We start from the raw sequence: 14,823 nt of genomic DNA, 5'->3' as shown, positions 1-14,823 counted from the left end.
ATGTGTAATTAAATGAGTGACAGTAATTCATTCAGTAGAAACTCATTCCTTCACTTTTTAGAAATCATCATGTGTAGGCATAAAAAGTTGCCCCCTGTATTTTAAAAGTGTGAAAGGGGCCAGCGCTGTGGCACAGCAGGTTAAAGCCTTGGCTTGAAGTTCCGGTATCCCATATGGGCGCCGGTTCTAGTCCTGGCTGCTCCTCTTCCAATCCAGCTCTCTGCTAACGCCTGGGAAAGCAATAGAAGATGGCCCAAGTCCTTGGGCCCCTGCACCCGTGTGGGAGACCCGGAAGAAGCTTCTGGCTCCTGACTTCAGCTCAGCTCTGGACGTTGCGGCCATCTGGGGGGTGAACCAGTAGAAGGAAGATCTCTCTCTCTGCCTGCCTCTCTCTGTAACTCTGTCTTTCAAATAAATAAAGTAAATCTTAAAAAAAAAAAACCCAGAAGTGTGAAAGCAGATTGCAGAGCAGTGTGTGTAGTATGACTATTCTCATAGAATGGCACGTATACATATTTCTGTCTTTGCTTATGGAATGAACTGTGTGCAGGTTTCTAAACGTGCCCCACAGCAGCAATCCTCGGGCATAGAATGAGGTACTTCATATAGTGAGCAGCTTTTGATGTTTTCCCAAATAGGATTTTTTTTAAAATAATCAAACCTTTTGCATGTGTATCTGCCTAAAATTTGGCACATGTGTCCAATTCACCCATTTCTTCATCCACTTTTATTAATGGCCATCCTCTGTGCTGTATATGTGAGTATGTCTTTTGCAGAAGGCTTTCTTATTGCTTAAGCATTCATTTAATTCTTTCCATTGACGACCAATTTCTCGCATCTTTCCCCACACTCAAGGCCATGCCCTCCCCTTAGCAATGCAAACCTACCTGAATACGTCCTCTGAGCATATCCCTCTATGTCTTTTTTGCTCAAAAGTAGTCCATCCTCTCTTTCAAAGCCTTGCTGAGAGCTGCGTCTCTCCATGGAACATTAACCCAGCAGTGACTCTGAGAGCCCACAGTCATCACCGTGTTCCTCTGGGCTGCCTTGGTTCTTTCTTCTTCACATTGGTCATCTCTGTCTTTTTAGCCCACGAGGTCTACAGGCACACAAACAGCCTAAACTAAGAAAGAATATGATTTAGAGCTCTATGACTCCAGGTTAATTTTATAAACAAAAGAGGTTTACTTGGGTCACAGTTTTGGCGGTTGAAAGTTCAAATGTGTGATGCAAGTTCTAGGTAGGGCCTCCCTTCATTACGTCCGCTCGTGGTGGATGGCAATGGCCGGGGAGCAGGTGAGAGAAAGAGGGCACACCTCTCAACAGAAAGCCAGGAGAATCTGGGCAGCCCCAGGCGTGGGCTTTCCTGGCAACCCTCTGATGAGAACCAACCAGAGTTCTCCTAGAAATACCTTCGCCCCTTCTGAGGGCATGCCCTCAGTTGATCTAAGGACCTCCCAGGAGGCCCTCTACCACCTTCCAATACTGCCACCCTGGGGACCAACCTTCCAACATAGGAACCTTTGGGGGACAACAACCAAATCACAGTAAAGGGCCACTTGGCCTTGCAGAATTTTTGGTTAAAGTACATTTTGAAGAAAGGTTTCCAGATTTCATCTTTTCTCACACTTCAGAAGAACTCAGAAAAGCATTTTTGGGAAAATTTCAGGCTTTTGAAATGTGCCTTGACTAATTTATATTGGGGAATGTGTGTTTTGCTTTGCTTGTATCAAATATAATCGAGTAGTTGAAGAGATTTTTTTTTTCACTATCTATAAAGAGTTCTACATTGGGATTTAAGTAGTTGTTTCTTGTAGACTATAATATAAATCCGTGTTACTTAATTTAGTTATTTTATTTGGCTTTTGCTTGGGACTAGCAAGCCCAGTATTCCAAAATGAATTGAGCTCCTTAGTTCTTCCATGGCTACAGACTCTACAACTGTGTGCCCTTGGTCAGAGGTAGGTGTGACAGGATAAACGCCAGGTCAGAACTGAATGGAGCTAAGGAACAGATGTGACTTTTCTTTGACACTTGAAAATGTCCCTTAGTTTGCTATGTGCTCATTCATAAGTGACTTTTCAAAGTTATTGGACATCTAATAGGTATTGTCAAGGCTACATCAGTTAAGCAAGCAACTAATCTGTCTTTCCCAGGAAACAGAGAAAGATGAGGTATCTGGATACATTACTAACAGAGAATAATAATCGCTCAAGATAGATATAGGCAAGTATTAGTTGTTTTGAAGACAAAAGAAACATTTTACTTTTTTATGAAGAGGTTGGGAATATATTCATTGTAAAAGGGACTCTTGGTCTGGAATTTGGAGGACAAAGTTTCAATCAAGCAGTGAATGTTGTTTTATGTGGGGCACATGATACAAAAAGGGGGGGGGGAATGAGGCATGTCCAGGGGATGTTTGTAAAAAGATTTATTTATTTATTTGAAAGTCAGAGTTACAGAAAGGGAGAGGCACAGAGGACGGAGGGAAGGAGGGAAGGAGAGAAGGATGGAGGAAGAGAGAGAGAAAGAGAGAGAGAGAGAGAGAGAGAGTGTCTTCCATCTGCTGGTTCACTCCCCAAATGGCCAAAAGGGGCCCGGGCTGGGCCAGACTGAAGCCAGGAGCCAGAATCTTTACCTGAGTCTTTCACGTGGGTGCAGGGGCCCAAGGACTTGTGCCATCTTCTGCTGCTTTCCCAGGTACATTAGCAGGGAGCAAGATCGGAAGTGGAGCAGCCAGGATTCAAACTGGTGGCCATATGGGATGCCAGTGCTGCAGTCGACAGCTTTACTCACTATGCCACAGTGCCGGCCCCTCCAGGGCATTTTTGGAAATTTATTTAGACTGAATGGAGAGGAGGTGAATCACGTTGTAAAAAAAGGTCTTGCAAAGTCTTGACGTCAGATTAGAGTTGCATGTTTTGCTACAGAAAGGAGGAACCCGTGCCAGTGGAGATGGGCTGCCTGCGACAATATGGTGGCAACACCTGTCTGGGACTGGTGGGCAAGAGGTCTGGCCAGTAAGACAGCAGGCCCCTGCCAATGGTGGGGGAGAGAGCCAGGGCCAGATCAGAGAAAACACGAGGGGAAAAGACCCCTGTGAAAGCGCAGAGGAGGACGGCGGGCAGAATACACTGGGCAGGACAGAAGGCAAAGTCGAGGGGACCCGAGTTCTGTAAGTAGGTGACCAAGCTGATGTTTTTGGTACCCTCAGTAAACTGCACAGAAAAACTAATGAGAGAAAAATACGACCACGCCGGTTTTGTCACGTCTTATTTAAGAGCGGGAGAGGGAATTTCAGCAGGCGTTGGGAAGGCATTTGCCTAACCTCATCCAAGCCTCCATTTTTTAAAAAGAGCGCATTGCATCTCCAGTGTTCAGGGTCCTTCCCTCCGGGGAGAAGCGAGCGTGAATCACACGGAAAAGCTTCTGCCAGGAGGAAGCTCTTGGCAGATCCCATGCCTGTGGGGAACCCGGTTTCCTCGCCGCATGACAAACGAGGTACCGCGAAGCTACCGACGACAGCGGCGTGGCCTTTGTCTTCCCTGTCAGGTAGGAGTAAGGGGGCGGGTCACGCGCTGCCTGGGGCCGCGGCCCCGGCGCTGGGCTTTATCGGCGGCTGCACTCGCCGCTCCAGCCCGCAGACATTCCTGCTGCCTTCCGGTCCCACGGGACGGCTCCCAGGCTCCCTCTTCAACGGTAATAAATATAAAAGCCTCCCCGCGCAGCCGGCCAGCTTCATTCAATCATGCCGCTGACAGACCCTCCCTCTGCTAGCCGGCGTCGTTAACGTTCAGGGAGCGCCCAGGAGCAAGCCAAGCCCTCCTGGCGCTTCCGCGGCTGGGACGCGCCGTCCTGCGCGCCGGCGGGCGGCCGCTGGGACGAGAGCGTGGGGGGCCAGCGCGTCCCGTCCAGCTGCCGGCCTCGCCGGGGGAACAATGCATCTGTCACCCAGTGACGGATAGGGCCGCGAAAGCTGAAAGGGAGGCGCATGTCTGTCCAGTCTTCCCACCAGGCTGGCTTGTGCACCTCCCACTGCCTCTGGGCCAAGAGCCAGCAAAGGGGAGCCTTGGAAGGTTCTTGACAAGGTGCAGCCACAGCCTTCTGCGGCCCATAGGCCTTGAGTCTCCCTAGCACCTCTTCCCCAGACAGGCTGGAGGGCATGAGGACTGACAGATTCTCCAGCTATAGTGGGGAGCCTGCCCAGAACGCCTGCTGCCTGATTATCGCTCAGGAATCCTGCTGTGGCCTATTCCTGGCTCCCGGCCTAACGGGCTCTCTAAGCTCAGGCCGTCCCCTTTGATTGCCTTGCCGCTCAGTTTCCCCTTTTCATCAATACCCAGATGCCCTCTCTGACATAAACCAGGAGCCCTGCAGCAGAATGTCAGCGACTGCCACCACCTGGGAGTAGGCGAGTGTTTGGAAGATCCATCTGAACGAACAAAATCCTCTATCTGCTTTCTCACGTGGATATAAGCAGCTCTCAATGCACAGATGTACATATGCTCAGTTTATTTCACATCCACGTAGATTGGCTACAAATAGGCTTTAGACATTCCTTTAGGAGCTGCTAAAGTGAACAAGATAGCTATCACTAATTTAATCATTCGCTGACGGTTTTAAGATGATTTATCTTTTTAAACATAGCCCCTCTAATCCTGTTTCCATTTTATTTTGTTTAACGATCTTCAGGTGCCTGCGTGTCATTTCTCTCGAACCCAGGTTAACTTGAAAAATCTTAGGTTGCACAGAAGCACTAAACTTTCATGAGGTTGTCAAAATCAGGTTAGGGACAGACCTGGAATGGTCCCCAGGAGTCAGAATTCCTGATTCTGTACTCAACTTAGCATAGTCCATGGCTTATTCATGATCTGACTCCACAAGGAGTCTATAATTTTCCAGAAGGCAACGTTATGCCTCCCATCTCCACTTATTTTCCACATTGAGAACTGTGCCTTGCATATCATGCTGGGGTACTTCAAAAAGTCTGGGAAAATATACTTACAAGATAAATTTATTTTGATGCAAAAAATTGGGGGGAAATATATGCATAGTTCTTTTTCCATCCTACTTATATTCGGTGAACTACTTGAAGACTCTTCATAGGCATGGATTTCAAGAATTTTTGCAGCACGATAGCTGTACCTTTTAATTCTGTTTTTCCATGAACATTTAGCAGTGCCCTAAGTGCTGAATCACTGAACTTTTGCTACAGAACACACTGTCTTCTCCAAAAGTCCAGGAAGCAAATAAAGAGAAAACAGGAGCAGTTTAGTGTCACAAATGGAATAGAAAACTGCAGTTACCTATAAAATGCAAGAGAGGCCACAACAAAAAAGCAGAGGCAGACCACGCCTATACACAGAGTAACGTAGGGAATTTGGATCTCCTGGCACTTGGAATAATTCTGAGAGACATTTCCATGGCCAGAAAAAGGCCCATGAGTAAGTGCATATGAGGTAGGTCTTAGGAGAGGGGTAATTCAGGATGATTTTCCAAAAGAAATAAATAAAATAGAAAGTTCTGGGCAAGATTGAAAATCCCTGGCCTGATTTTGCAGGACAGGTCATAGATAAAAGTGTTCTGTGTCCAGACTCCTCAGAAGTTAAATAGTTGCCAAGAGAAGCTAAAGAAATATTGCAAAATTGTAAGTGAGACATTTGGCGGTTTTCATCAGGAAACTATGACAGTGAGGGAGACGTGTCTGTAACTCTACCTCTCAAATAAATAAATAAAATCTTTAAATAAATAAAAAAAAGAAGTGGATGGACTGGGAAGTCATTACATTTGACAAAATAAGCTGACCCAAGGAAGACAAATACTTTGGGATCTCAGTCATATTCATGTGTGCGCTGTAAAAGAAGCTGACTCGCAGAAGCGAAGAGAACAGTAGTGGCTGCCAAGAACTGGGAGTAGAGAAAATGGAGAAGTGTTGGCCAAGAGGTGCAGAGTTTACATAAAATTAGGCAGAAGGAGGAGACAGAGGAAGACAAGGAGGAGGAGGAAGGGAGACAGAAGCCAGAAAGCACTTTTGCCCAACTTACATTTGGAGTGCAGAAAGCAAACCTATCCAATATCTGTGAACTTGAAGAAACAAATATGTTAGAAGAGGAGAACAGTCAACAAAAATATATTCCATCTGGTAAGAGATGGCGGAGTACAGTATGGAGAACCTGAGAGTAAGGAAGAGAATAAGGGGCCGGTGTTTGGGCATGCTGGGTAAAGATGCTGTCTGCAACAACAGCTTCCCTTTTGGGTTGCTCCACTTCTGATCAAGCACCCTGCTAAAGTGCCTGGAAAGCAGCAGAAGATGGCCCAAGTGTTTGGGCCCCTGGCACCTACATAGGAGACCTGGATGAAGCTCCTGACTCTTGGCTCCTGGTTGTGTCTGGCCATTGTAGCCGTCTAGGGAGTGAACCAGCTGATGGAAGATCTCTCTCTCTCCCTCTCCCTCTTTCTCTCCCTCTCCCTTCCCCTCTCCCTCTCCCTCTCTGTAACTCTTCCAAGTAAATAAATAAATCTTTCTTAAAACAAATAAAAAGAATAAAAGAACAACCACATTAAATCTCTTTAGGATGACCGCTGCCAATACACTCACACTTGCAGCCTCCAAACCCAGCCTGTAATCTGATGTAGCAGGTTCCCAACAAGTATTTGTGAAAGCAAACCTTAACATACTTCCCAAGGGACAGGTGTTTGGTGCAGTGGGCTAAATCATTGTTTCTGGATGCTCACATCACATACTGAAGTGCTTGGTTCGAGTCCCACCTCTGTCTCTGATCCAGCTCACCCTAGGAGACAACAGACAATGGTTCATGTATTTGGGTCCCTACCACCTCTGTAGGAGGGAGTGTGGGTGGGAAGAATCACTGTGTTCCTGAAGTTTTGCTTCTGAAATGCATGAAGTTTGCATGCCTTAAATAAATGGTTTCTGGGGCAGCTGGGGGGAGTGGTGGGGCTGGCAGGGAGAAAGAAAGAAAAAGAATTAAGGAAAAAAAAAAAACAGATGGAGTTTCTGACTCTTGGCCTTGAGCTGGCCCAGCCTTTGCTGTTGCAGGCACTTGGAAAGTGAACCAGAGGGTGTAGGACCACACTCTCTTTCAAATAAAATATAAATAAATATTAGAAAGATTGTTTTAAAAGAAAACCGAAAAACCTCACCTACTTTCTAAGAAAGAATGGAAATCAGGGAAAGAAAGAGACGAAAGTAAAATGGGGCCGGGGGGTTGGCAGTGCTGTGGTGCAACAGGTGAAGTGGGCCCTGCAGAAAAGTCATCAGACACAGACCATCAGTCCTATTGTATTTGAGATCTTGAAAGCCAAATGGAACAGAGAAACCATTGAGAGGTATCTGATAATTTTATTAGGGAAGAAAGTGAATGAAAGAGAGGTTACGTATTCTTCCAAAGTACAAACAGCTGGTTTGTGGAAAAGCAAGTGCTTATTTCTGGGAATTTTGATTTAAAACTTGAATATTATCTAATAGGCCAGTATCTTACTCTAGTCTCTGAATAAAGGGAGCCTTGGCTTGATTTACAGAAGACCTGCCCAAGCTCCATCTCTGTCAACTTCTTTGTGTCATTCAGCAAGTCATGTAGAAGTTGAGCTTCTCATTTTATCTAAAGCATTTAGAAGATAGTAACAACCACTTCCACTCCACCCTGAAATTGTTACAAAAACCTAGAGCAAATATGTTGCAAGGATTGTTTACACTGAAAAACTTGCAAAGGTGTTTACCTATCATCAATGTCTGTCAGTATTTCATCAAAAAGTCTCACTTTCACTTATAAAGGAAAGTGTATCTTTCTTTTATTTTCTTACAAAAATCTGTGTCAGAACATAGAGACATTTTTTAAGGTGTGTATTGCTGAATTTCAAGTGATTAATAAAAGACATGTGGTCAGAGGCAGAGGTGGGACTCGAACTCATTAAAAAAAAAAAAAAAAACCTCTGTAGAAAAAGCATCTACCTGCCAGCCACATGGCAGGTCTTGTATGGATGGAGTTTAAATTTTTCTCTTTTATTCTATTTAAGTTATCTCACATTTATCTCTATGTATGTTTATCTTTAGTTTCAAGTTCCTAGAAGTGTGGCATCTTGAGCAATTTTGTTGTCTTCTGGAAAGGTTGAGTGAAAGGATTTGAAAGGATCCTGGTGATTTTTTCCTCCTAGGAGGGGAAGAAATGCAATAATGAACTCGGGAAGTCCCTTTTCAGGAACTTTGTGTTACTGCTCTCCTTGCTACTGTTTGAACTGGGAGACAGAAAGCACACAGCGAAATGAGGTGTTTCTACTTTCTCACTTGAAATGATGATAGGAGAATTGGTTCTTCTTCAAAAGGAAAAGATATGGGAGGGGGGCAAAATTGAAATAACATTGGCTGGGAAACAGACAATACTTGAAACATAAAAATGGAAAATGACTAGGCAGCTACCTTGGAGTAATCTTACAGAAAATAAGCTTCAGTTTGGAAGAGAACAACGCTAACTACATGTTAAGAAACATAACAGAATACAAATCCTTGGGAAATAGTAATCTTAAGAATACTTAATGATTATAAATAGAAGAATAAAGCAGAACCTATGGGGCCAGCGCTGTGGTGTAGCAGGTTGAGCTGCTGCCTTGCAATGCTGGCATCCCATATGGGCACTGATTCGAGTCCCAGTTGTACTACTCAGATCCAGCTCCCTGTTAATGCGCCTGGGAAAACAGTGAAAGATGGCTCAAACGCTTGGAGCACTGCCACCCTTGTGGGAGACTTGGATGAAGCTCTTGGCTAGTGGCTTCCACCTGGCCCAGACCTAGCTGATGCAGCCGTTTGGGGAGTGATCAGTGGATGGAAGACTCTCTGTATCTGTGTGTGTGGTGTGTGTGCATGCGTGTGTCTTGCCATAACTCTGCCTTTCAAACAAATAAATAAGTAAATCTTAAAGAAACACAACAAAACACAGAGTCCCCTGAGAATAGCAGGGCTGTGGTAAGAATCTGGGGAAAGGGCGGCATTTGAGGAATATAGAGGTGTTAGAAAGCGTGGATGAGTGAATATATAGGTAATGTGAAAATGTAATGAAAAACTGCTAGTACTGGGTTGAGCCACAAAAAGTAATGGTTTAGGAAGAAGATGGACACTACAAGCATTCTTAGAAGAAATAATTTAGAAGAAATAAACAATGCAATCAGAAATATTATTAAGGAAAAATAGAAACTATAAAGGAAGTTGTACAAGCTAGAGAATGGAGAAATGATGGAAGAAATAAAATGAGGAAAGTTACCCAGCACGGATGGTTGTTTGGTTTGGTTTGGTTTGGTGGTAGGTTTGCAGGTTTGACATTTCATACATTAAAGTAAACAAGGCAAATAGCTAATCACCATGGTGCTAGAGACAATGATAAAACCAAGTATAATTTAAAGAGTTAAAAGAATTTTTAAAATGGATTTAAATAGCATCTAGGAAGTTTCTACAAGATTTAAGAGGAGACTCTCCTGTAACTCCATACGTTTCTGTGAAAAAAGAGGAGGAAGCCTGCTTTGTATGAAGCGCAGGCATTTTCTTAGTTTATATCTGTAAGGAGATTCAGATGACTACAAATTATAAGTTTTTAAAAGAGGCAGGATATAAAAGGAGGAAGCCCAAAGTAACTTGTGAGTGATGGTTTTAATATCTAATACTTACCACATGGTAAGTGCATCTCTGTTCCCAGGAGTTTTAAAAATATTAAAATAAAGAGTATCAGATAAAATTGTTGTTTTACTCTCTGTGTTTTTTCTTTAAACAATCACACTTCTGTCAATGTTGATATTTCAGTTATCAAATATTGACTTTTATATCATGGGGAAAATGTCACTGGAGCCTCAGGAAGTATTTTATGGAACTGTCTATCATCAGAACTTTGTGAACTATCAGGGGACATACGGTAAATTAAAAATTCTCTCGCACCTGGTTTTCATTTTTGCATTAATACTCAGGCCAAGGTGTCAATTGATACATTTTTGTCAAATTATTTGCTTCATAGATCAGTGACAGTTTATTTGAGCCTTGTTTTCAGGGCGAAACATGGACTTTTTTGGGAAATCTGGTGAGCCTAAATGTACAGATGTACCTGTTTGCTGCTGCTCTGAGAGCGCAGCCAATCTCTCTGTGTGACAGGATCACACCACGGCTCCTAGGTGCTCTGTGCAATAATCTGCAAGCGATAAAGACTACACAGGGCAGACTCACATGCGTACTTGTGGAAAGGCCTCTGTCAGAGCCAGCAGGTGCCAGGGACATCTGAGAGTGGATTAGCAGACCTGACACGGCCAGCAGCTCACGAAGCCCCTTGGGAAGCAGGAGCAGGACTCCGTGCGTGTGACTCTGATGGGGCAGGTGGTCCCCGAGAACACCATTTACCCACAGAGCCACTTGGGGCTTCAAGAAGAACAATGTTAAACATGGACTTGAGCCTTAAGATGACAGCAGTTGCTGAGCAAAAATGAATCATTTCAAAAATACCAGTGGAAAGAGTTTTGAGCTCACAGGGAAATGTTTCTTCTTGGAATAAAATGAAAAAGTGAATTTGGCGAGTAAGCCTGGGGTGTGGAGTGTTAGCTTCTCTTCTCAAGCTGGGATCCTTAAGGCATCACACCCATGCAACTCCCTCACCAGCGCTGAATAAATGGGGCATAATTCTCTCAGCTGGAATAAATTGCATCCATCTTCACAGAATGAAGTATTGGAGCCTCACTGTATTTGAACAAACATATCAAATAAATTCTTGTATAAACATGACCCTGGGCCATTTAACCAGATAAATACATTTCTCTCACTTTAAACTCTTTTGGATTTTATTTTATTTTGGAAAAGGCAAGTGCATGTATTAATTTCTAATTTACTTCTCAGGTCACCACAGAAAGAAGCAAATGCATGTGGGTGATGTTGGTTGTGGCATAATGGGTTAAGTTGCTACCTGCAATGCAGGTATCTTATATGGGTAGCAGTTCGAGTCCTGGTTGCTCCATTTCTGATTCAGCTCCCTGCTAATGGTCTGGGAAAAGCAGCAGAAGATGTCACAAATGTTGGGCCCCTGCCACCCACATGGGAGACCCAGAAGAAGCTCCTGGCTCTTGGATTTGGCCTGTCCCAGCACCAGCCATTGCAGCCATTTTAGGAGTGAACCAGCAGATGGAAAATCTCTCCCTCCCACTCTTTCTCTGTAACTCTAGCTTTCATAAAAATAAAATAAATAAAAAAAAAACCAAAGAGTGCATATCCAAAGGAATAGACTGTATTTTCAAAAACTAATGTATTTATTTCCTTTTATTTGAAAGGCAGAGAGACAGCATAATATCTCCCATCCACTGATCCACTCCCCAAATGCTGGCAGCAGTTGAGCTGGGCCAGTTGGAATGAGGAGTCTGGACTCAATTTGAGTCTCTCACATGGGTGGCAGGGACCCAAGCACTTGTGTCATTACCTGTTGCCTCCCAGGTTACACAACAGTAGAAAAGCTAGAATTGGAAGGGAACCTCTGACCACGCACTCTGAGAGGGAGCTGGTCTCAGAAAGCATCTCAACCACTGCACCGAATGCCTGCCCCAACTTTTGAATTTTAAAGTTCAATATAAAGAGAGCTTAAACAATAAATCTTAGAATGATTAAATCATGCAAATATTTTGATTTCCAGGAAACTTGAGATTCCACAGATGCATTTTCTTTCTTTTTTTTTTTTAACTTTTATTTAATGAATATAAATTTCCAAAGTACAGCTTATGGATTACAATGGCTTCCCCCCCCATAACGTCCCTCCAACCCGCAACCCTCCCCTTTCCCACTCCCTCTCCCCTTCCATTCACATCAAGATTCATTTTCATTTCTCTTTATATACAGAAGATCAGTTTAGCATACATTAAGTAAAGATTTCAACAGTTTGCTCCCACACAGAAACATAAAGTGAAAAATACTGTTTGAGTACTCGTTATAGCATTAAATCTCAATGTACAGCACACTAAGGACAAAGATCCTACATGAGGAGTAAATGCACAGTGACTCCTGTTGTTGACTTAACAAATTGACACTCTTGTTTATGGCATCAGTAATCAACCTAGGCTCTTGTCATGAGCTGCCAAGGCTATGGAAGCCCCCTGAGTTCACTGACTCTGAAAATTTTTAGACAAGGCCATGGTCAAAGTGGAAGTTCTTTCCTCCCTTCAGAGAAAGGTACCTCCTTCTTTGATGACCCATTCTTTCCACTGGGATCTCACTCACAGAGATCTTTCATTTAGGTTTTTTTTTTTCCCCAGAGTGTGTTGGCTTTCCATGCCTGAAATACTCTCATGGTCTTTTCAGCCGGATCCGCATGCCTTAAGGGCTGATTCTGAGGCCAGAGTGCTGTTTAGGACATCTGCCATTCTATGTGTCTGCTGTGTATCTCACTTCCCATGTTGGATTGTTCTCTCCCTTTTTGATTCTATCAGCTAGTATTTGCAGACACTATTCTTGTTTATGTGATCCCTCTGGTTCTTAGTCCTATCATTATGATCAATTGTGGACATAAATTGATCACTGGGACTAGTGAGATGGCATTGGTACATGCCACCTCGATGGGATTGAATTGGAATCCCCTGGTATGTTTCTAACTCTACTGTTTGAGGTAAGTCAGCTTGAGCATGTCCCGAATTGCACATCTCTTCCCTCTCTTATTCCCACTCTTATATTTAACAGTGATCACTTTTCAGTTAAGTTTCAGCACTTAAGAATAACTGTGTATTGATTACAGTATTCAACCAAAAGTATTAAGTAGAACAAACAAAAAAATACTAAGAGGGATAACATATCAAGTTGCTCATCAACAGTCAGGGTGAGGGCTGATCAAGTCACCGTTTCTCATAGTGTTCATTTCACTTTAACAGGTTTCCTTTTTGGTGCTCAGTTAGTTGTCACCTATCAAGGAGAACAAGTGGTATTTGTCCCTTTGGGATTGGCTTATTTCACTCAGCATAATGTTTTCCAAATTTCTAACAGGGATCACTTTTCAGTTAAAATTTAAACACCTAAGAATAATTGTGTGTTAATTACAGAGTTCAACCAATGGTACTAGAACAAAAAAAATACTAAAATGGATAAAGTATTACATTGTACATCAACCGTCAGGACAAGAGCTGATCAAGTCACTGTCTCTATGAGATGCATTTTCTTAATATCATTGTATATAAATAGAATTATTTCACCTTTGTTCTTATTTATCTGTGGATTTTTTCTTTTAAAAAAGGCATGAGTTAGTACCTTTAATCTAATGATTTGGCTTATTTTAAACAAGCACAAAACCTTGGGGGAAGGGATCTGTATGGGGTTTGTGATAATTTTCTAGTGTGATCATTTGGTTATTTGTATAATGTTACCTAGATTATTTTCATTTTTATTCATTAACTTCATTTCTAAATAACTGCAGGTTTACTAAAAAAAATCAAAATAACATTGAAAATTTGGTTATCTGTCACCATTAAAGACATTTAAATAACAGGCATTAGGAAACAAGTGAGAAGAGAAAAAACAGTTTTGCAACAATAGATAGCATCAACATTGGTAAAACTTTCACAAAAGAATTCCTTCATAGTTAAACTTCTGACAGTTCCCCTAACTACCTAGAGGGGATAAATATATGGGTGGAAATGATCTTAGAATGACAAGAAATGAAGCCTTGCTCCGTTCTAGGTTGGTTACATTTTTTTCTATTTTATTTTTTTCCCAGAAACATTTTATTTAAGGAATATAAGCTTCACACATTTCATAAATACAACTTTAAGGATATAATGATTCTTCCCACTGTACTCATCCTCCCACCCACACTCCTGCCTTTCTTCCTCCTCCCTCTCCTATTGCCATTATTATTTTTTACTAAGATTTATTTTCAAATAAATTTATACATATATGATTAACTCTATACTAAGTAAAGAGTTAAACAAATTGTGTGAAAAAAAAAAGCTATTCCTCAACAGTTGAGAAAAGGACTGCTCAGTCATTGCATCTTGAAGTTTTAATTTCATTTCTATATATTACATTTTAGGTGCTCTACTAATTATCACAGATCAGGGAGAACGTATGATATTTATCCCTTTGGGACTGGCTTATGTCACTAAGTATGATGTTTTCCAGTGTAATCAATTTTGTTGCAAACAATAGGACTTCTTTTTTTTGGTATCATGTAGTATTCTACGGTGTATATATCCCATAATTTCTTCATCCAGTCTTCAGCTGTGGGGCATTCAGGTTGATTCCATATCTTAGCTATTGTGAATTTAGCAGCAATGAACATGAGGATACAGATAACTCTTTCAAATGCTGATTCCATTTCCCTTGGGTAAATTCCCAGGAGTGGGATGGCTAGGTCATTTGGCAAATCTATATACAGATTTCTGAGATATCTTGTTACTGTCTTCCACAGTGGCTATACCAGTTGACATTCCCACCAAGAGTGGATTAGGGTACCTTTTTCCCCACATCCTCGCCAGCATCTGTTGTTTGTTGATTTCTGTATGAAAGCCATTGTAACTGGGTTAAGGCAAAACCTCATTGTGGTTTTAATTTCAATTTCCCTGATAGCAAGTGATCCTGAGCATTTTTTCATGTGTCTGTTGGACATTTGGATTTCCTCTTTTGAAAAATGTCTGGTTAAGTCCTTTGCCCATTTCTTCATTGGGTTATTTGTTTTGTTGTTGTTGAGTTTCTTGAGCTCTTTATATATTCTATTTTTTTTATCAGTTGCATAATTTGTAAATAATTTCTCCAATTCTGTCAGCTGCCTCTTCACTTTGCTGAATGTTTTATTGGCAGTGCAGAAGCTTTTC

General features: G+C 42.3%; 1 long non-coding RNA gene across 1 annotated transcript in view; it reads left to right on the top strand.

Moving 5' to 3' along the window:
• Positions 1-3,408: 3,408 nt before the first annotated feature.
• The window catches only part of LOC149126486 (uncharacterized), a 33,454-nt gene continuing 22,039 nt past the window's right edge, over positions 3,409-14,823 (top strand). The window contains exon 1 of the long non-coding RNA XR_016233409.1: positions 3,409-3,552. This is a non-coding gene — a long non-coding RNA (uncharacterized LOC149126486). The remainder of the gene's footprint in view (positions 3,553-14,823) is intronic.

The sequence above is a fragment of the Oryctolagus cuniculus genome, chromosome 5 (assembly GCF_051225735.1).
Source record: "Oryctolagus cuniculus isolate XC-2025 breed Fujian yellow rabbit chromosome 5, ASM5122573v1, whole genome shotgun sequence".
Lineage (NCBI taxonomy): Eukaryota > Metazoa > Chordata > Mammalia > Lagomorpha > Leporidae > Oryctolagus > Oryctolagus cuniculus.
The sequence above is the reverse complement of the archived record's forward strand: the minus strand, read 5'-3'. Positions and strand labels throughout refer to the sequence as shown.